Source organism: Sapajus apella, unplaced genomic scaffold (assembly GCF_009761245.1).
Source record: "Sapajus apella isolate SASKATOON/1434 unplaced genomic scaffold, GSC_monkey_1.0 scaffold3, whole genome shotgun sequence".
NCBI lineage: Eukaryota > Metazoa > Chordata > Mammalia > Primates > Cebidae > Sapajus > Sapajus apella.
Window position 1 is genome coordinate 40,205,643 of NW_022436943.1, and position 18,441 is coordinate 40,224,083.

The 18,441-nt window shown below is 36.7% G+C and overlaps 1 protein-coding gene across 1 annotated transcript in view; it reads right to left on the reverse strand.

Annotated features, from left to right (window-relative positions):
* EIF3H (eukaryotic translation initiation factor 3 subunit H) overlaps positions 1 to 18,441 on the reverse strand; it is a 109,016-nt gene that overhangs the window by 38,591 nt on the left and 51,984 nt on the right. The window lies entirely within an intron of this gene.

Here is an 18,441-nt window from a genome sequence, read left to right on the forward strand (position 1 = left end):
TGAGGTCAGGAGATCTAGACCATCCTGGCTAACAAGCTGAAACCCCATCTCTATTAAAAATACAAAAAATTAGCCGGACATGGTGGCACGCACCTGTAATCTCAGCTACTCGGGAAGCTGAGGCAGGACAATCACTTTAACCTGGGAGGCGGAGGTTGCAGTGAGCCAGGATTGTGCCACTGCACTCCAGCCTGGGTGACAAAGTGAGACTCTGTCTCAAACAAACAAATAAATATAAATATAAATATAAAATTAAAAGGTTGTGAAAAGAAAAATCAGTCATTACAGAGTCAGTCGCAACTCCAGTTCTTGATTTCTGCCAATATTTCCTGAGCACTTAGCTCTATTTCTAGACTCTATGGTAAAAGCTGGCATAGCCGACTAAATTAAATCACATTCCTCGCCTCCAAGCGGTTCAGAGTATGGGTTTTTTCTGTTTGTTTTTTTTTTGTTTGTTTGTTCGTTTTTTTTTTTTAAAAAAGGGGCCACATAAACAATACCAGGTGATCAACAGATTGTAGGGTACAGAATTAATGCAAAGGGGACAACTATGGGGACAGGGGAATTAGGAAAGGCTTTGCAGAGGAAATTTTACCTGTGCTAGGTTTTGAAGGGTGGACAAGAGTTTGCCAGGCCAAAAAAAAAGTGAAAGCAGTATTTCAGCCAAAGGAAACCACTGGGCAAAGGGATAAAAATGTAGATAAATTTTTAGGGTAATCTTCAAACAATTTTATACTATATACAGGAGAAAGAACAAAAAATAAACTAGGCCTGAGCCATATCTCAAAGGGCCACAGGCCAGGGAAACTTAGACTTTAATGAACTGGCAAGGTAGTGTCAGAAAAGGGTTTAGTTGGAGAGCAACACTCAAACTTCTGTTGTAAGGTATTACTTAGGAGTAGAGGATGGAATAAAAAGGAAAAGACATGAATGAGGAAACCTATTAAGAGGCTACTACAATAATTCAGGCACAAGATGATAATGAAAGCCTGAAGTTAGGTTCCTAATGTGAACAAAGTGAATAGAGAGTTAACATGAAAACTGGAACATAAGCAAGAACTGTATGTGTTACCTTTAAATGGGGCTCATGGAAAAATAAGTGCACCAACAAGAAAACATCAAAATTCCAGAAGGCATTTTAGGTCAGATACAGTACTAAAGAATATTCCAAAACTATCTAAATTAATAAGAATCAACAAAGTTTACAAATTCACAAAAATGACTCAAAGTCTCCATCTTACTTGCTGAAAGTTTTGAGCTCCTGCATAAGAAAAGCAAATCACAAATTGATAGCACTAAATTCACAAATCAACAGTGTAATCTCCAAATTTTTAAATAAATGCTACAATTTATAATTACATTGTTTCATTACTATATCACATAAAAACAAAAGTAGGAATTCAAAAAAATCGATTTGTCTATTTGTCCATACCTTATGAAGGGTCAGGAAACATTTGTTTAATTTGGGGCATTTTTATAGGATTTTAAAACTGCACCATTTCCAAAATATTTTTTCCCATGCTGCTTTCATTTCTGAAATAATTTTCCAACCTATGGTAAACCATCTAAATTCAAAGGAAAAAAAAAACCCTCTAACAATGAGGGTTGCTAAGTTATTTGTGTACTCCATGATTCCTCTTAAAGACACTTAGAAATACCATCATGAAAGCAATCACTCATTTAAATAAGAGACCTGAAATTCCAAGATGCCCATCTAGAATGAATCAGTTCTGACTACTGTCAGCATATACTTATGATACAAGCAAAGGATACTTGTAAAAAATAAAGTACTTTAGAAGGTCCAGACCTTCTAAATATTCTGACCACAGCTTAAGTTCAAAACAATAAACAATGCAATGAAACAATATAAAGATAAATATCACATTTAACAGTTCAATTTAACTCATAATTTCCTTCACTTATATAAGATACTCACATTATCGGGGAACACTGAAGAACCATACCTGAATTCTAAGGGAAACATTCCAAAAATTTTGCAACACGCCACTACTGACAAACCTACCACAAGCTAGACAGTAGTAAAATACCTTTTACAGAACATGCAGTATGCTTGAAACACAGAATGATGTCTTATCTCGCTGGTATTCAGACCTGAGATAAGCGTTATAAAACGGCTAGCTTTATAGGACAATTTCAGCATACAAATGTTCTGATATATATAGGGCTTTAAAAAATCTTGAAATTTCACATAAAAAGTGGGAACAACCAAAATCCCCATTGACAGTAGAATGAAAAAATAAAATGTGATATATTCATAATAAAGAATATAGCAATGAAAAATGAATGAACTACAGAGAATGAACCTCACAAACAATGCTGAGTAAAAGAAGCAAGACATAAAAGATACACTGTCATTACATTTATAAAGTTTAAAAACCAACAAAATTAAATTCATAATGCATGTAAACACAGTTGGAAGAACTATAGAAAACTGAGTTTCATAAAAGTCAATATACTGGCTACTTGAAAATAAGGGGTATCAACAGAAACACTCAGGGGGAATCTGTGGTGCTACCCACATTCTATTTCGTGACCAAAGTAATGGTTATGTAGACAGATATTTGCTTCATGATTATTAAGTTGTACATCTGTTTGATGTACCTCTCTTATAAATATCTTTCGCAACACAAAGTTTTTAAATGTAATATGGAAAAGTAATATTCTTAAATGACACAAAATTTTCAAAACTAATGGGTAGTATCTTGATTTTAAAAATAATAAAAACATGTAAATGATGCAATTGCTTTGAAAAACAGTCTTGTAGTTCCTCAAGATATTTCATGTCAGGTTACTGTATGACCCAGCAATTCCCTCCTAGGAATATACCCAAGAGAAATGAAAGCAGTGTCCACACAATTTTGTACGTGAAGATTTATAGCAGCATTATTCATAATAGAGAAATGTTCAGATGAATAACAAAAATGTATTACTTACATATATTAATGGACTACTACTCAACGATAACAAGGAACGAAGTTCTGATATAAGCTGCATTATGAATGAACCTTGAAAAAATTATTTTAGTGAAATAAGTCAGAGACAAAAGGAAAAATATTGTATGATGCCATTTACATGAGTTATCTAGAAAGGATAAATTCAAACTCATAAAGACAGAAAGTAGATTTGAGGATACCGGAGACTGGGAAGGAAGGGGAAATGAAGTTATTGCTTACTAAGTACAGTCTAAGTTTGAGATGAGGAAGTTTTGGAAATAGTGGTGATGGTTGCACATCAATGTGAATATAATTAATGCCACTTGATTATATATTTAAAAATTGTTAAAATGAAAACTTCTATGTTATATAAAATTCACCACAATAGCCAGGCGCGGTGGCTCACGCCTGTAATCCCAGCACTTTGTGAGGCCGAGGCGGGTGGATCACGAGGTCAAGAGATTGAGACCATCCTGGTCAACATGGTAAAACCCTGTCTCTACTAAAAAATACAAAAAAATTAGCTGGGCATGGTGGCATGTGCCTGTAATCCCAGCTACTCAGGAGGCTGAGGCAGGAGAATTACCTGAACCCAGGAGGTGGAGGTTGCGGTGAGCCGAGATCACACCATTGCACTCCAGCCTGGGTAACGAGCGAAGCTCCGTCTCAAAAAAAAAAAAAAATTACCACAATAAAGATAAGTATTAAAAAGGGAATAAGGTACTGATACATGCTATAACAGAGGTGAATATTGAAATATTACGCTAAATAAAAGAAGCTAATCATGGCTGGGCACCATGGCTGAAGCCTGTAATCCCAGCACTGTGAGAGGCCCAAGCAGGTGGATCACTTGAGGTCAGGAGTTTAAGACCAGCCTGGCCAACACAGCAAAACCCTGTCTCTACTATAAATACAAAAAAAAAACTAGCCAGATGTGGTGGCAGGTGCCCATAATCCCAGTTACTTGAGAAGCTGAGGCAGAAGAATCACTTGAACCCAAAAGGCAGAGGTTGCAATGAGCCAAGATTGTACCACTGCACTCCAACCTGGGTAACAGAGACTCTGTTTAAAAAAAAATTCTTTTAAAAAGAAGACTATCACAAAAGACCACATATTATATAATTCCACTCATATGAAATATACAAAGTAGAGAAATCTATAGCAACAGAGTATAGATTAACGGTTTCTTAGGGCTAGGACCAGGAAGTGGGAGGTAGGGGACAGGAAGGTGAAAGCTAAAGTGTAACAGCGTTTCTTTATAAGGCACTAAAAATGCTCTCAAATCAACTCTAGTGATGGCTGCACTTATCCATGAATATACTAAAAATTATAGAATTGTACATTTTAAATGGGTTAACTATAGAATATAAGAATTACACCTCAACAAAACTGTCAAAAAAATAATGTGTAAAATATGTCAATACAAGTGAGACTAATGCTTCAGCCTCATCTGTTTAGAAATAATAATGCAAATAGTAGAAAAATTCAAATTATATGTTTTAAGATCTATAGATTTCTGAATTAAGTAAATAAACATGCCTATGAGCTGAATATATAAACAGGTTTCATTCCTTCGTCTAACAATTAATTACAATCGACTATTCTTAAGAACCAAGAACAACTAAAGCCAAAGAAAATAAGTGTAATATAAAAGGGCTCAGTGATACGGGTTGTGTATCGGTTCATTTATGAAAGTACTAAAACCAGTGCATTGCTATTACAAAATCATCAACAACTCTGGAAACCATGTTTATATTTATTAAAAACTCAAATGTAGTCAGAGGCTGCATCATACTGAAAGGTCAGATTTCTTGGATTTTAGTTAACCAGTATTAGTAAAATGAATACTACAACAGGAAAAGGATATATAATATGAACATAACCCAGAAGATGCAAGAGGTCTGACAGCTGGTGGCTTGATAATACCATATCTACCCCTCCCATATGTAATAACATATTCATATCTGTAATAATCCCTATCAGTTTAATATCTGTTTAAAATAATTTCTATATTCAGAATTATTACTAAAAGTCGGTCATATCTGTTTTGTCAGAGGATACCAAGCCCCAGGTCCTTCTGCAAACTGGCCCTCCATTTATTCTTTTCTGTTTCCTACTATTCTACTATTTTGTGTTAAGCGAAAGCAAAGAGCTGATACAGATCTTAGAGATGACAAACCTCTGATAGGCCATATAACAGAAACTACTAAAGGTATATGCTCTATTACTAAAAATACAGCAATATAAAACTATCAGATTGAAAGGCTAATATAATTCAAAAGAAAAACAGCTCCTCTCTTCTTTTACCCCTCAACCCCACCAATAATAATGGTTATTGGAAATAGACTAGAAAAAACAAAAAACAAAAAAAAAAGTTTGAAAAGAATGGGCTGGACAGAGAAGCTCATGCCTGCAATCCCAGCACTTTGGGAGGCTGAGGAGGGAGGATTGCTTGAACCCAGGAATTCATGACCAGCCTGGGCAACATAGTGAGACCTCATCTATAAACAAAACAAAACAAAATAAAACAAAACAAAAAAGTTTGAAAAGAAATTCTAACTGAGCTAAAGCACTTACTGAAAAGGCTGCAACAGCAGATGTTTAAGACTAGGAAAAGAAGCACAGAATTTATTAATCCTGGTAGACTACTATAACATTACTTTGATCCTAACTGCCATTTCTAGGTGTGATTTACATTAGGATCTAATTATAACCTATTTTTCTTATAATTATCAGTATGTGGAAGAAAAAAATGCCTACTATAATCAGACACAGCAATTATTCAAAGATTATTTCTGCTCTCTGAACTCATTTTAAATAAAAAGTAAAAACAGGTAGAAAATACTTTCTCTCTGCGTGTTACATTAAGCAAATGAATCAGAAACCCACTATTCCCAACATATGAAAGGCTCTGATAAGCAAAATGAACATGTATCATGGCTAAATCCATGCTAATTTCACTAAAATCGGTGATACTGTTGTGTCTCTGGCAATACATTCAACCCTAATGCTCACTATCCAGTAAACTTTGTTGCTCCTCAGTATTCTTGGATCAAAGGGGCATTTTTATAGCCCTAGTTCAAACACAGTTTACTACGTTCCTAAGTTTGATGGCAACTCCCGATGAGAGCAAACATTAGTTAAACTACTTAGGAGAGGTAAGAACAACTTTAATTTACCATTCATAAATAACAATCCATTTGTAGACTGAATCCATGAGAAACACACATATACCACACTGTGAAAGAAATGCTGCCAGCAGTACTAACAGCTGACTGCAGTTCAAGACCAAATGCCACCTTTTGGTTTTGACTCACTCCCCAAGCTCCTACAAACCTGGTGGGAGGTGGAGGGGAGGTGCTGGGTATGATTCTGTCTAAAAAGCCCCAAGACATCCCAAATATATGGACTCTCAAGTGTTATTCCTTTGGTCAGTTAACATGTACTACATAATCTCCTTGAATTTCTTGCCTAACATATTATGTTCTTCAGTCATTTAAATTTTGCCTCGAAATACCACCAACAGAAAGCTCTATTTTAATAGGGAAAAAAAAAAAAAAAAAAAAAGCCTATAAAAGAAATGCCCTTTTAGGCTGGGCACAGTCATTCACACCTGTAATCCCAGAGCTTTAGGAAGCCAAGGCAGGAGGATCACTCGAGCCCAGGAATTCGAGACCAGCCTGGACAATATATTGAAACTCCGTCTCTACTAAAAATACAAAAATTAGCTGGGTATGGTGGTGCACACTTGTAATCCCCGCTACTTAGGAGGATAAGGCAGGAGAACAGCTTGAACCTGAGAGGCGGAGAACACAGCCAGCAGAGATCATACCACTGTACCCAGCCTGGGCAACAGAGTGAGACTCCATCTTAAAAGAAAAAAAAAAAAAAGAGAGAGAAGGTACAACATTTAAAGTTTCTATTTTGAATGTTATGGTTTTGTGGGTTAGACACAATTACCTTTTATGTCATTCCTCCTGAAACAGAGGTTTTCTGAGAGCTAGTGCAAACAGTACAAACTTCCCTCTTCCCAAATGCTCACTGTTTCACGTTGCTGTTACCAATCTCCCAAGAAATAAGGATCCCACTCTGGCACTACCTTCTTTTACTTATTGGACTGAACTAAATCTAACAGACTTACATGGATAAGCATAAACAGATATACATGCAACTCTACAGGCCACTCTGAAACGCTCCCTAAGTCCAGTAATTCCACAATTTCAATAATATGAAATAACCTAGAAAAAACTGGGAGAAAAGAACCATTACCACTCACTTTATAAAGACCTTCCCAAGATTCCTCTCAATAGCATATTGTCAGCACATTTAAAAGATTATAGATTTATAAAAATACAAGCTACATATTTTTCTAGGACCTTGATTATACAAAAAAAAAAAAGGATCAATATTATAAAGACCAATTAAATCTTCTAATTTAGAGAAAAGACCACCTAGCTTATTAACTTTGAATAAAGGTAAATATTGTTTTAAAATCTAACCTGACTGGAACTTGGGCAAAATATTTAGAGAATGCTTTCGTGTGAAAAATGACTAAGACTTAAGACAGGATTTCACAGCACAATGAATATTCAGAAAAAAGTACAATCTGTCCCACAAAAAAACAAACCCTTTTCCTTCTACTCACATTATATTTTCACCTTATACTGTGGCACTCAGACATTTATTTGAAAAGACTATGTTCATAATGTTCAATGAGTTTATTCTCCAAAGTAAAATATTAAAATAGTAGTTTAATATCAAATTTGAGACACTAAGAAAACAACAGGTCTTCAGCTGGTTTTCACAATCTGTTGGAGAAGCTATTTTCTTAATAAGTCCCAAGTTGTTCTAACTGGCACAAAGCTTAAATTAATTTTATCTTTGTATCAATGTAAATTAATTTTATCTTCGTATCAATACCATACTTTCTGCTTACCTCTTTCTACTTGGGAATAAAATGGAACTAATTTATATATCCGAAAGTAACTTACTTTGCAAAGATTTTTTATAACCCAAACCTTAAAATGTTCAAAGTTGAAATTCTGAAAAGCACACAATTAAATAAAAATGTTATCCTTCCTGAACCCTAAGTTTTTCGCCTTCAGTGACAATAAGGCAGGAATATATTTGGAAGTCAAAGTACTAAATTTGGTTATGTTAAATAACCAAATAGACCTAAAGTATAATTGAAACATAAAGAACATTCAATTTTTAGGAGACTACATTCCTAATTTTATAACTTAGTATCATTTGACATCAAAAATTTTAGTAAATGCCTGTTCATTATTGTAAATAAAAGCTCAACAAAACACGCTCCCCCTAAGAGTGAGGAGTGCTACTCTCCAGGGCCATTTTTTCCAGAAATAAAGTTTTAATCACTTTTAAAATGGCACCACCTACATGATAACAAATAGAGAAACACACTGCTGCATTGACAAGTAGATGTTCAATGTTGAACTGGGCGGCATGCTAGGCTAATTCACTAAATGATTATATATTCTGACACCATGCTGCAAGTAAGAAAGATAAACCTGTTAATGTCAACAGTCTACGTGGCAGTTTAAATGGAAACCTATGTTTCAAAATTCAGTACAGACTGAAAAGTAGGTCTCCCTCCCGTTGACATCTCTCTCATACAGAAGTAACCACTCTTTCCAGTTTATGTATATTTCTTTGAAGAGACAGGGTCTTGCTCTGTCTCCAAGCCTGGAGCGTGCTGACATGGTCACAGCTCACTGCAGCTCCGAACTCCTTAAGGGATCCTTCTGCCTCAGTCTCCCAAATAGATGGGATGACAGGAGTTCTCCACATGTGATAATCTATTTTGTATAGAGTCAGGGTCACCCTATGTTACCCAGGCCGGCCTCAAACTTCTAGCCTCAAGGGATCCTTCTGCCTTAGTCTCCCAAAGTGCTAGGATTACAGGCATGAGCTGCCACACCTGGCCAGATGCATCATATTTCAATCCTTCTCCTACTGGTGGGCATTAAGATTTTTTCAATCTTTAGCTAGTAAACATTCCTATAATACTCTTGTATGTATATCACTTGACATATGTATATGAATATGAGTAAGCCAAATTCCTTTTAGAGAAACTCCAAGGTCAAGAATGATGAGCAAACTTTTTTTTTTTTTACATTGCCAAACTTCTCTTCACACAGTTTGTACCAATTTAAACTCTCAACCGCAGTACATGAGTGTCTGTTTCCCTCCAGTGTCTGTCAAATTCACCGTGCCATAAAACTTTTAATCTTTGCAAATCTGAAGTGTGAAGTGTCACATTTTGTTGTAATTTAAAATTGCACTTCTTTCATTATGGGTCAGGTTGAGCATCATTTTGTATATGTAAGTGCCATTTATATCTTTTCCTGGGACCTGTCTAAACCATCTTTGGCCTGCTGTTGCCACTGGTCTGTTTGGTTTTTTTCCCTTCTCTACTTGATTCATTAAAAAAGAAAACCACTTATATATTAAAAATTTAGCCTCTTATCAGTGCTGAACTGGAAATATTTTCTTTCACTTTGCAATACAGATGTGTTTTTATTTTTATTTCTTTTAAGTATGGACCATTTATTTTGTGCCTTCTGGGTTCTGTATCATACAAAGAAAGGTTATACCTAATCTCACACTGCAGTGAAATCATTCATTCACATTTTCCTTTAACTCTTTCAAGCTTTTTCTGTTGTATACATTGAAATGTTTGACCTACATGTCAATTATTTTTGAAAAGATCTACAACTGCTACCAAAAGGAGTTTTCTTAAAACTAAATTATGTTCAGGGGAGATAAAAGATCTATACTAGCAAGGCAGATACTGTAATCCCTCAAAGAAGGAAGAATGAGCTAAAACTGACTTGTATAGCTTCATTCCAACATAGTAACAGAGAATAAGAAAACAAAAATGTATCTCCATACTTCCTCTCTTTATCCCATGGTCATGCCCACTGTCTTTTAAAAGAAAGCAAAACAAAGCAATCCCAAGTAGCTGGGATTACAAACATATGCCACCACGCCCAGCTAATTTTTGTAATTTTTAGCAGAGATGGGGTTTCACCATGTTGGCCAAGCTAGTCTCAAACTCCTGAAACTCCTGGCCTCAAGTGATCCGCCCACCTTGGCCTCCCAAAGTGCTGGGACTGCAGAGCCACCACGCCCACTGTTCCTGAATTCTTATGCATAACTTGGCACACTGTTACATTTTTTTCCAAAGAAAAGGTCTATAGCTTAGAGGGAGAAGAAAATGCAATGGTTTAGAGCAGTGTCACAGCCTAAGCAGGTAAGCAGGATATCAGAGTGGGAGGCCTCTCCATTTTAGAGTGTCTAGACCATGTAAGAAAGGACTCAACAAGACGGTGGTTGTCATGGGGATTCAAGAGATTCAATGAAGTGAGGAAGGTGTTGGGGGTAGGAGGAGAAATAGCATAAGGAGTCAGCATCTGAGCAGGGTAAAGAAGGCAGGGCAATCCATGCATGGGTAGCCTGGCATGGGACTTTGGAGCCCAAGTGGGATGGTATGTGGAGTCAGAGACGGAGCACGGTGAGGAGGGCATCTGAACAGGAAAAGGCTTCATAGCAGAAATAAATTAGTGACACAAAAAGGAAATTAACCAAACAAGTAAATGTATTAATAATAATATGAACAAGTGTTTTCACTGTCAAAGAAGGGAATTACAAATATAAAAGGGAAGAAAAGTTGAATAAACTCTTGTAATGAACTGGAGTTGGAGCTATCAGTGTGAACTCATGGTTTTCAATATAAATAAATATAGAAGTACAGATATAAATGTGTTTATCTGTGTGTTATTTGTGTATTCAAATACATGCTCAGTCAGCTCAAAGGCCTTCAAGTAGTAATATCCCAAGAGCAATGAGCACACTCTGGGTGTTCTTGGCATCTAAATACCATTCTTCTCTTGGAGGATCTAGGGCTCCTTTGAGAAATGACTGAATCCAGAGATGTGACAGGGAAGGTACAAAATGAGCTTGGAACATTACATTATTCCAAAGAGTGAGGAATGCTCAAATAATTGATGGAAACATTGCAAAAGGGCACAAGCTACCTTGAATGGGATTCCATTGATCTAACTGGAGATAAACTAAACATTAAATAATGACAGTAACTTGTAATAGCCCACTGAATAAAATAGGAAACCCTAAGTATATACAGATATACATACATGATTAAATTGAAAATATGTTAAAAGAGAATACTTAACAACGTTCCCCTATAAAATACTTAGAAATGGTTCTTTCCTGAGACTATTTAAAGTTTGCGAGCTCTATAATACAACTAACAATTAGGAATAAAGATTGAGGCTTGAAAGAAGATAAGCATACTTCATGACTGCATCAATAATCAGATTCCGATGCACTAAACATACTGTTTTTGAAATAATTTATTTCTGCCTAAAATACAGAGTTCAATGACTAAGGATTCAGAATACTTACAAAAGGGGGTGGGAGGTTGCCGTTGTTGGCATGATAACTGAATCTCTACTGTGTACTCATTTATTTAATCCCTTTATCATGCTTAGTCTTCTCGAGAAATAAAATCTAAATAATCTGTAAGGGCAAATGATAAAGTATAAGTTTGACTAAAAAACATATAACGCAGAATAGCCCTGTGCACACACACACACACAAATCAAAAGCACAGGTGACAAAACTTTTGTAAAAGAAAACAACACAAAACCAAGAATTAAGGCAGAACATGTAGGCAAACAAAAAAAAGCCAGGACACCAACCCTCTCCATATTACATGTTAATACAATCAGGGCACAGAGGTAAGAGTAGTCTCACTGTGAACAGCCCTGGCTTGCCTCTATAGCTGGGACCTCTCTCCGGAGGGGCCTCCATCACTACCCAGATGCTCCTGGTGAATCTCACTCTCAGTGTCCAACAAAATTCTGCTTCCCTTCCCTCCCAAACCTATGCCTCCTCTCCTGTGTATGCCTGTCCCTTCTTTTCCAAGGGGCGGCAGACCACCCCAAAGGAAATACTGGGCCTAGATAAAATCAGAAGAAAAAAAAAAAAAAAGAATAAATTTGTAAGGGTTTTTTAAGTGTAAAAAGAAAAAAATTGCATGCCTGCTTGCAAACATATAGGATACTAAAGAACTACTTCTGCCTTCAGCAAGCCAATTGCTGGTCAGGGTGAGTGCTTATAAGCTTGCTTTCCTCCTCTGTTCTACTACCTGCATCTTCTTAACGACTGGGAACAAAGGGGAGCCAATCCTTTCACCAGCCAGCTTTTGAATTAAATGGAAATTGTATGGATGACCGCAACCTACTCTGTACTCAAGCCACTATCACTATTCCTTAAAGCCACTATAAAGAGGAGATTCCCACTACATTATCTTACAAATTTATGTTTACTCCCCTTACCAGAAACCTCTACCTGAGCCTGTCCTCCTCACACTGAGTAATGGTTTGTTTCTTCCCTCAGAGCCTAAACTTTTATTTGTTCCTATTAAATATTATCCTATTTAAGAAGCTTCTAAATTTCAATTTGCCCTGATTACTTTGAATTATGCAATGCAAATTAGTCTACTCAATAAGGATTGATCTTGAAATCTGATAAGCGTCTCGACTGATTAAGTTAAATTATGCTTTGGTGGGGGGCATACGCTATATACTTCAAATACGTTCAGGCACACAATGAACTAATAACTGTACCCAGTTCTTTTGTGAAAAATAATATCTACTACACATTAAATGCTTAATAAAAGGCAGGCATTGCTTTAATGTATTATATGCATTCCTTATTAATCTTTAGAACAACTCTGAGGGGTAGGTAGAATTGTCATGCTCAAGATCAGATTGGATTCAAATGCATCAAGTCTGTTTAACTCCAGAGGCTATGTGTTGATCATTATACCAGAGGGCCAGATCATGGTCACTAACTAGGTAGCTATGATTTCACAGGCAAAGTAATTATAAAAGCAGTTTTTTGTTTTTAACCCATGGCTTTAACAAGCTGATTAATACGATGTAAAATAAATTTCAAAAGACAGATTACTCAAAGTAGTAAACCATACGTATTTCATTCAAAATGGGTATAAGGTATGATTTCCCAGAAACTCATGAGCCTAGCCCACATGTCATGAGTAACAAGTTAGTTGTCACTCATGAATGAAAACTGCCCCTCTCTTCAGGAGACATCACATTTCTCCTATCTACCCCATCTTCATTGCCACCACCACTAACTGGTCTTCTTGCATTCAACTATTATTTTTTTTCTTAAAACAGGTTTCAATATTGTCATGATACTTACGAAAAGCCTTCATGGTAGCCCACTGTCAAAGGTATACAAGCCAAACTCCTGACCAAAATAATCACAACTGATACATGTTATGCTGTAGATATCAACTGTCTCCATTTTACAGATGAGGAAATTGAAGCTGAAAGACTAAATTTTAATATACTGTGCATCTCTCAGTATCCTTGCCCATGCCACAGCCTCTATTTCAGAACTTCTTGCCACTACCAATCTCTTTCTCTACCTTAATGCTGCCAATTCCCAACTTTCATTGTTTAAGATGATTTTCTTTTCTATTGAGACATGCATCACTGTTACTACCAGTGGCTCACTGGAGCAAGAAATAGAGGTAGAGCTATAAAAATCTTTACATAGGCAAAGTACAGTGCCCAACACCTGTAATCCCAGAAGGATCTGCCTGTCTTTGGGAGGCAGATCCTTGAGCTCAGGAGTTTGAGACCAGCTTGGGCAACATGGCAAAACCCCGTTCTCTACAAAAAAATAAAAAATACAAAAATTAGCTGGGCATAGTGGCATGTGCCTATAGTCCCAGCTACTCAGAAGGCTGAGGTGGGAATATGGCTTCACTCTGGGAGGCGGAGGTTGCAGCATGCTGAGATCATGCCACTGCACTCCAGCCTCAGCAACAGAGCTAGACCCTGTCTCAAAAAAAAAAAAAAAAAAAAAAAAAATCGAATACATACATATCCACATATTTACTTGGGTGTACATGCCTAAACCCACTGAGTTATAGGTCCACCATTCTTAAGCTACCCAATTATATCGTATGAATTACAAAAAATTATTGACATCATGACATTCATTTCAATTTTCATCCATTTCAGAGTTTAATTTCCCAACAATTTTTGTCAAACGAATTTTAGACATTTGACTCTAAATTCAACAAACTTTTTCTTTAAACCTCTCTAAAACAGGTAATTTAAATGAACACTGCTGAAGGCCATTATTATCCAAGGCAAATTAACATAGGGACAGAAAACCAAATATTGTGTGTTCTCACTTGTAAGTGGGAGCTAAAAATTGCGTACTTATGGACATAAACATGAGAACAGAAGACAGTAGTTCCTCTAGGAACTACTAGAGGGGGTAGGGAGCGGGGGAACAAGTGTTGAAAAACTGTTGGGTACTATGCCGGCTACATGGGTAACAGGATCATGAGTATCCCAAACCTCAGCATCATGCAATATACCCATGTGGCAAATCTGTACCTGTGCTCCATGAATCTAGAAGATGAAATTTTAAAAATAAATATACATATAAATGAACTCATAGATACTCTAATTATTCTCTTCTAAGGGTTAGGGTCTTAAACAATGGCAAATGACAATGGAGGTGTTTGTTTGTTTGTTTGTTTGTTTGTTTGTTTGTTTTGAGACAGTTTCACTCTTGCTGCCCAGGCTGGAGTGCAATGGCATGATCTCGGTTCACCACAACCTCCACCTCCTGGGTTCAGGCAACTTCCCTGCCTCAGCCTCCTGAGCAACTGGGATTACAGGCATGCATCACCACACCCGGCTAATTTTTTATTTTTTAGTAGAGACAGAGTTTCTCCATGTTGCTCAGGTTGTTCTCGAACTTCCAACCTCAAGGCCCACCTCAGCCTCCCAAAGTGCTGGGATTACAGGCGTAAGCCACTGCACCTAGCCGCAAGTTTTTGTTTTTTGTTTTTTAAATGGAAACAATAAAATAAAAGACAGTATTTTCAACAGTGTCAAGTGGCCACTTATAAGTCTGGCACTGGAGCAAGAGCTCCTTAAAGGAATTGCCTAGGGAAAAATGGAGGTAGAGGAAACTCAACCTTCTTGGGATGGTGGCAACAGCAGCTGAAACAAAATATGAAAATCCATCTCCTAAAGCAAGTTTGTCCAACCTGCAGCCCAGGACGGCTTTGAATGCAGCCGAACACAAATTCATAAACTTTCTTAAGGCATTATAAGATTTTTTTTTTTTTTCAATTTGTTTTTAAGCTCATCAGCTATCACTAGTGTTAGGGTATTTTATGTGTGTCCCAAGACAATTCTTCTTCTTCCAATGTGGCCCAGGAAAGCCAAAAGATTGGATACCTCTGTCCTAAAGTCTTCAAGCTATTAAGGAAAAATCCTCTCTACTTTTCACCTACTACTTAGCAAAAAAGGCAAAGATCAAATGCCAGTACAGTTTACAATTCCTGTTTCCAGTAAGTCAAGCAACATAAAGAAAAGAAAAAGGTTTATATAGTTTGATGGGAGGCCAGAAGACATCCATAAGTAAAACTGGCAACTACTATGAAAGTTAAATTTAGCATGGTTGGGGTTCAGGGAGTCCATTTGTAATGCAAAAGTTAGGATAAACATAATAAATTGATGCTTTTAAACACCTTTTTTGAGAAATGGGAAAGAATTTTTCTATCACTGCTAATTTACTTACAAATTATATGCTTTCCCAAGTCACTCCACCCTTGTAAATATAGAGTATACTCAAAACATTCAACTATCTTTAATCATAAAGTAAGACTTCTGGTCTAAATTTATATTGCTAAATCACTTTATTCTAATCAGTTCTCCAGAGCCAGAAAGAAAAATTACTTTCTAAATATTGTGTTAAATTTAGGAAAGAATATAATCCTTAATTTCAAACAAATTTAAAACAAAAGAAACTGATGCAGTAATTTTTTTGGGGGGTGGGGAGTTCACATCATTCAAACAGTTAATATTGTTTTACTACCTACAGGATCAAATTTAGCTACTTTGGCTTTGTATGCAATTCACAATCTCCATTTGATCCATTCAACAAATATTTTATTGGACATGTATTATATTCCACTATTCTAACAATAAATATTGGAGATAAAATAAATAAACCTCAGCCCCTGAGCTCAGTGAGCATCCAGTCTAGCACAAGTTAATAATAATTGATAAGATACAGTCTGATAGTCCCCAAAATATTAATTACTAGGGAGTTTTTCATATATCTCCAGAAATTCTTTGATACTCCTCCCACCAAGAGACAGAATTTAATTCCCCTCCTCTTAATTATGGGCTAGACTTAGTGACTCAATTCTAACGAATAGAGTAGGGGAAAAAATTAAAAGTAACTTTTCAGTGAAGACACATGGCATTCACCACCTAAACTCAGTAACCAAGGTTAACATCATCATTATTAAGACATGTTAGGATGATGCAATGAAAGGGGCAATTCACTTGTATTCTTCCTCAAATCATGGGGATTATTCTTCCCCATAATCATCAGAAAACATCAGACAAACCCAAATTGATAATGTATCAAACAGCTGACAAGCACTCTTTAAAAGTGTCATGGTCAGGAAAAACTAGGAAAAGCAACTGGAACAGACTAAAGAGATACAATGAAACCCAACATGGCATCCTGGATTAGATCCTAGATCAAAAGAAAAAGAACATGACTAAGAAAACTGGAGAAATCTGAAAAATTCTGCATTTTAGTTAATGGTACTGTACCAATTCTAATTTCTTACTTTTGACAAATACACCATGGTTACATGTTAATGGTCTTTGCAAGTTCTGTAAATCTAAAAAAAAAATTTTTTTTTTTTTTTCTTTTTTTTGAGACGGAGTTTCGCTCTTGTTACCCAGGCTGGAGTGCAATGGCGCGATCTCGGCTCACCGCAACCTCCGCCTCCTGGGTTCAGGCAATTCTCCTGCCTCAGCCTCCTGAGTAGCTGGGATTACAGGCACACGCCACCATGCCCAGCTAATTTTTGTATTTTTAGTAGAGACGGGGTTTCACCATGTTGACCAGGATGGTCTCGAGCTCTTTTAAATAAAGGATTTAAATACATACAATCTGTTAAGAATCATCATGAGATAAGCATATGATCTATGAGACATCCAGCCAGCGTTGGCATCAGGAGTTGTGTGAGATCTGGGAATAATGTTGAAACTTAGTCTGAAATATGGGAAGGAATTGATCAGCTGGAATGGGGAAGGGAATAGTGAGAACAGAATAATCCACTATCTAAGATCAAGACACATTTTTGGTTTGTGTGGTTAACAAGTGGTTCAGTATGACTGGCATAATGGGAGAAGAAATGGAAGCAGTGTCAAGAAATAAAGTCAGAGAGAAAAGCAGGAATTACCTGTACTCAAGATCAAGCCTCAAACCCCATGAGGATCACAATAACCAAGTGCAGAAGTGACTACCTCTCCCGAAATCATCTCCTATACCAGTCATTGGTCACAGCCATGTACTGCCTTGTGATAAGTTTGTCTTATTATATTAATTTTCCCAATTTACATCTTACTCCACAGGGTGACATAGCAGGAACCAAGTTTCACATACCCCCTGAAATCTACCTTACTGGTTTCTACTTCATATCATAGCTTGGACGTGTCTAGCATAGTAGGGACTCAATGAATAATCTAATATAAACTAGTCATCAGAATTAATCTGAAGAATATGGTATCAATGAGAAACTGATTTTAATCATCATAAGCTGATTCACTGGGAAGGGGGAGAGTGCACAGAAACAATGGTATAGGTATTTCCAAAATCAAATACAAATAACAAAGGACTACCTATTAAAAACCTTAGAAACCATCCTAGGGCAGTGGTCCCCAACCTTTATGGCGCCAGTGACTAGTTTCTTGGAGGATAATTTTTCCATGGAAGGTGGGTGGGGTAGGGGCAGTTGATTTTGGAATGAAACTATTCCACCTCAGGTCATCAGGCATTAGTTAGATTCTCATAAGGAGCATGCAACCTAGATCCCTCACATATGCGGTTCACAACAGGTTACTGCTCCTATGAGAATCTAATCCCACAGCTGATCTAACAGGAAGCAGAGCTCCTGGTTCCTAACATGGCCTGGGGGCTGGGGACTCCTGCCTTAGGGGACTTAAGGACTAAGAAGATAAAAACTGTTCCACATAGCATCATTTCTGCGTATCATTCTGATACTCTACTCCATTCTACCCCCGACAATTAACAATCAAGAAAAAAGTGTCCTATAAAGTGGTTAAGAATCCAGGCTTTAAATCCTGATTCCATACATTGTAGCAAAGGCTCTTCAACAAAGTACTTAACTTCTCTTGCCCTTAGTAAAATGGGAACAGGAACAGTACTGTTACTGTTCTTAAAAGAACCATATGGATTCAATCCATGCAAGTCTTCAACACAATGTTTGGCACATGACAAGTGCTCAACGAATGTTAGCAATTACAACTGTGACTGTAATGCTATCTTTACCAGTACA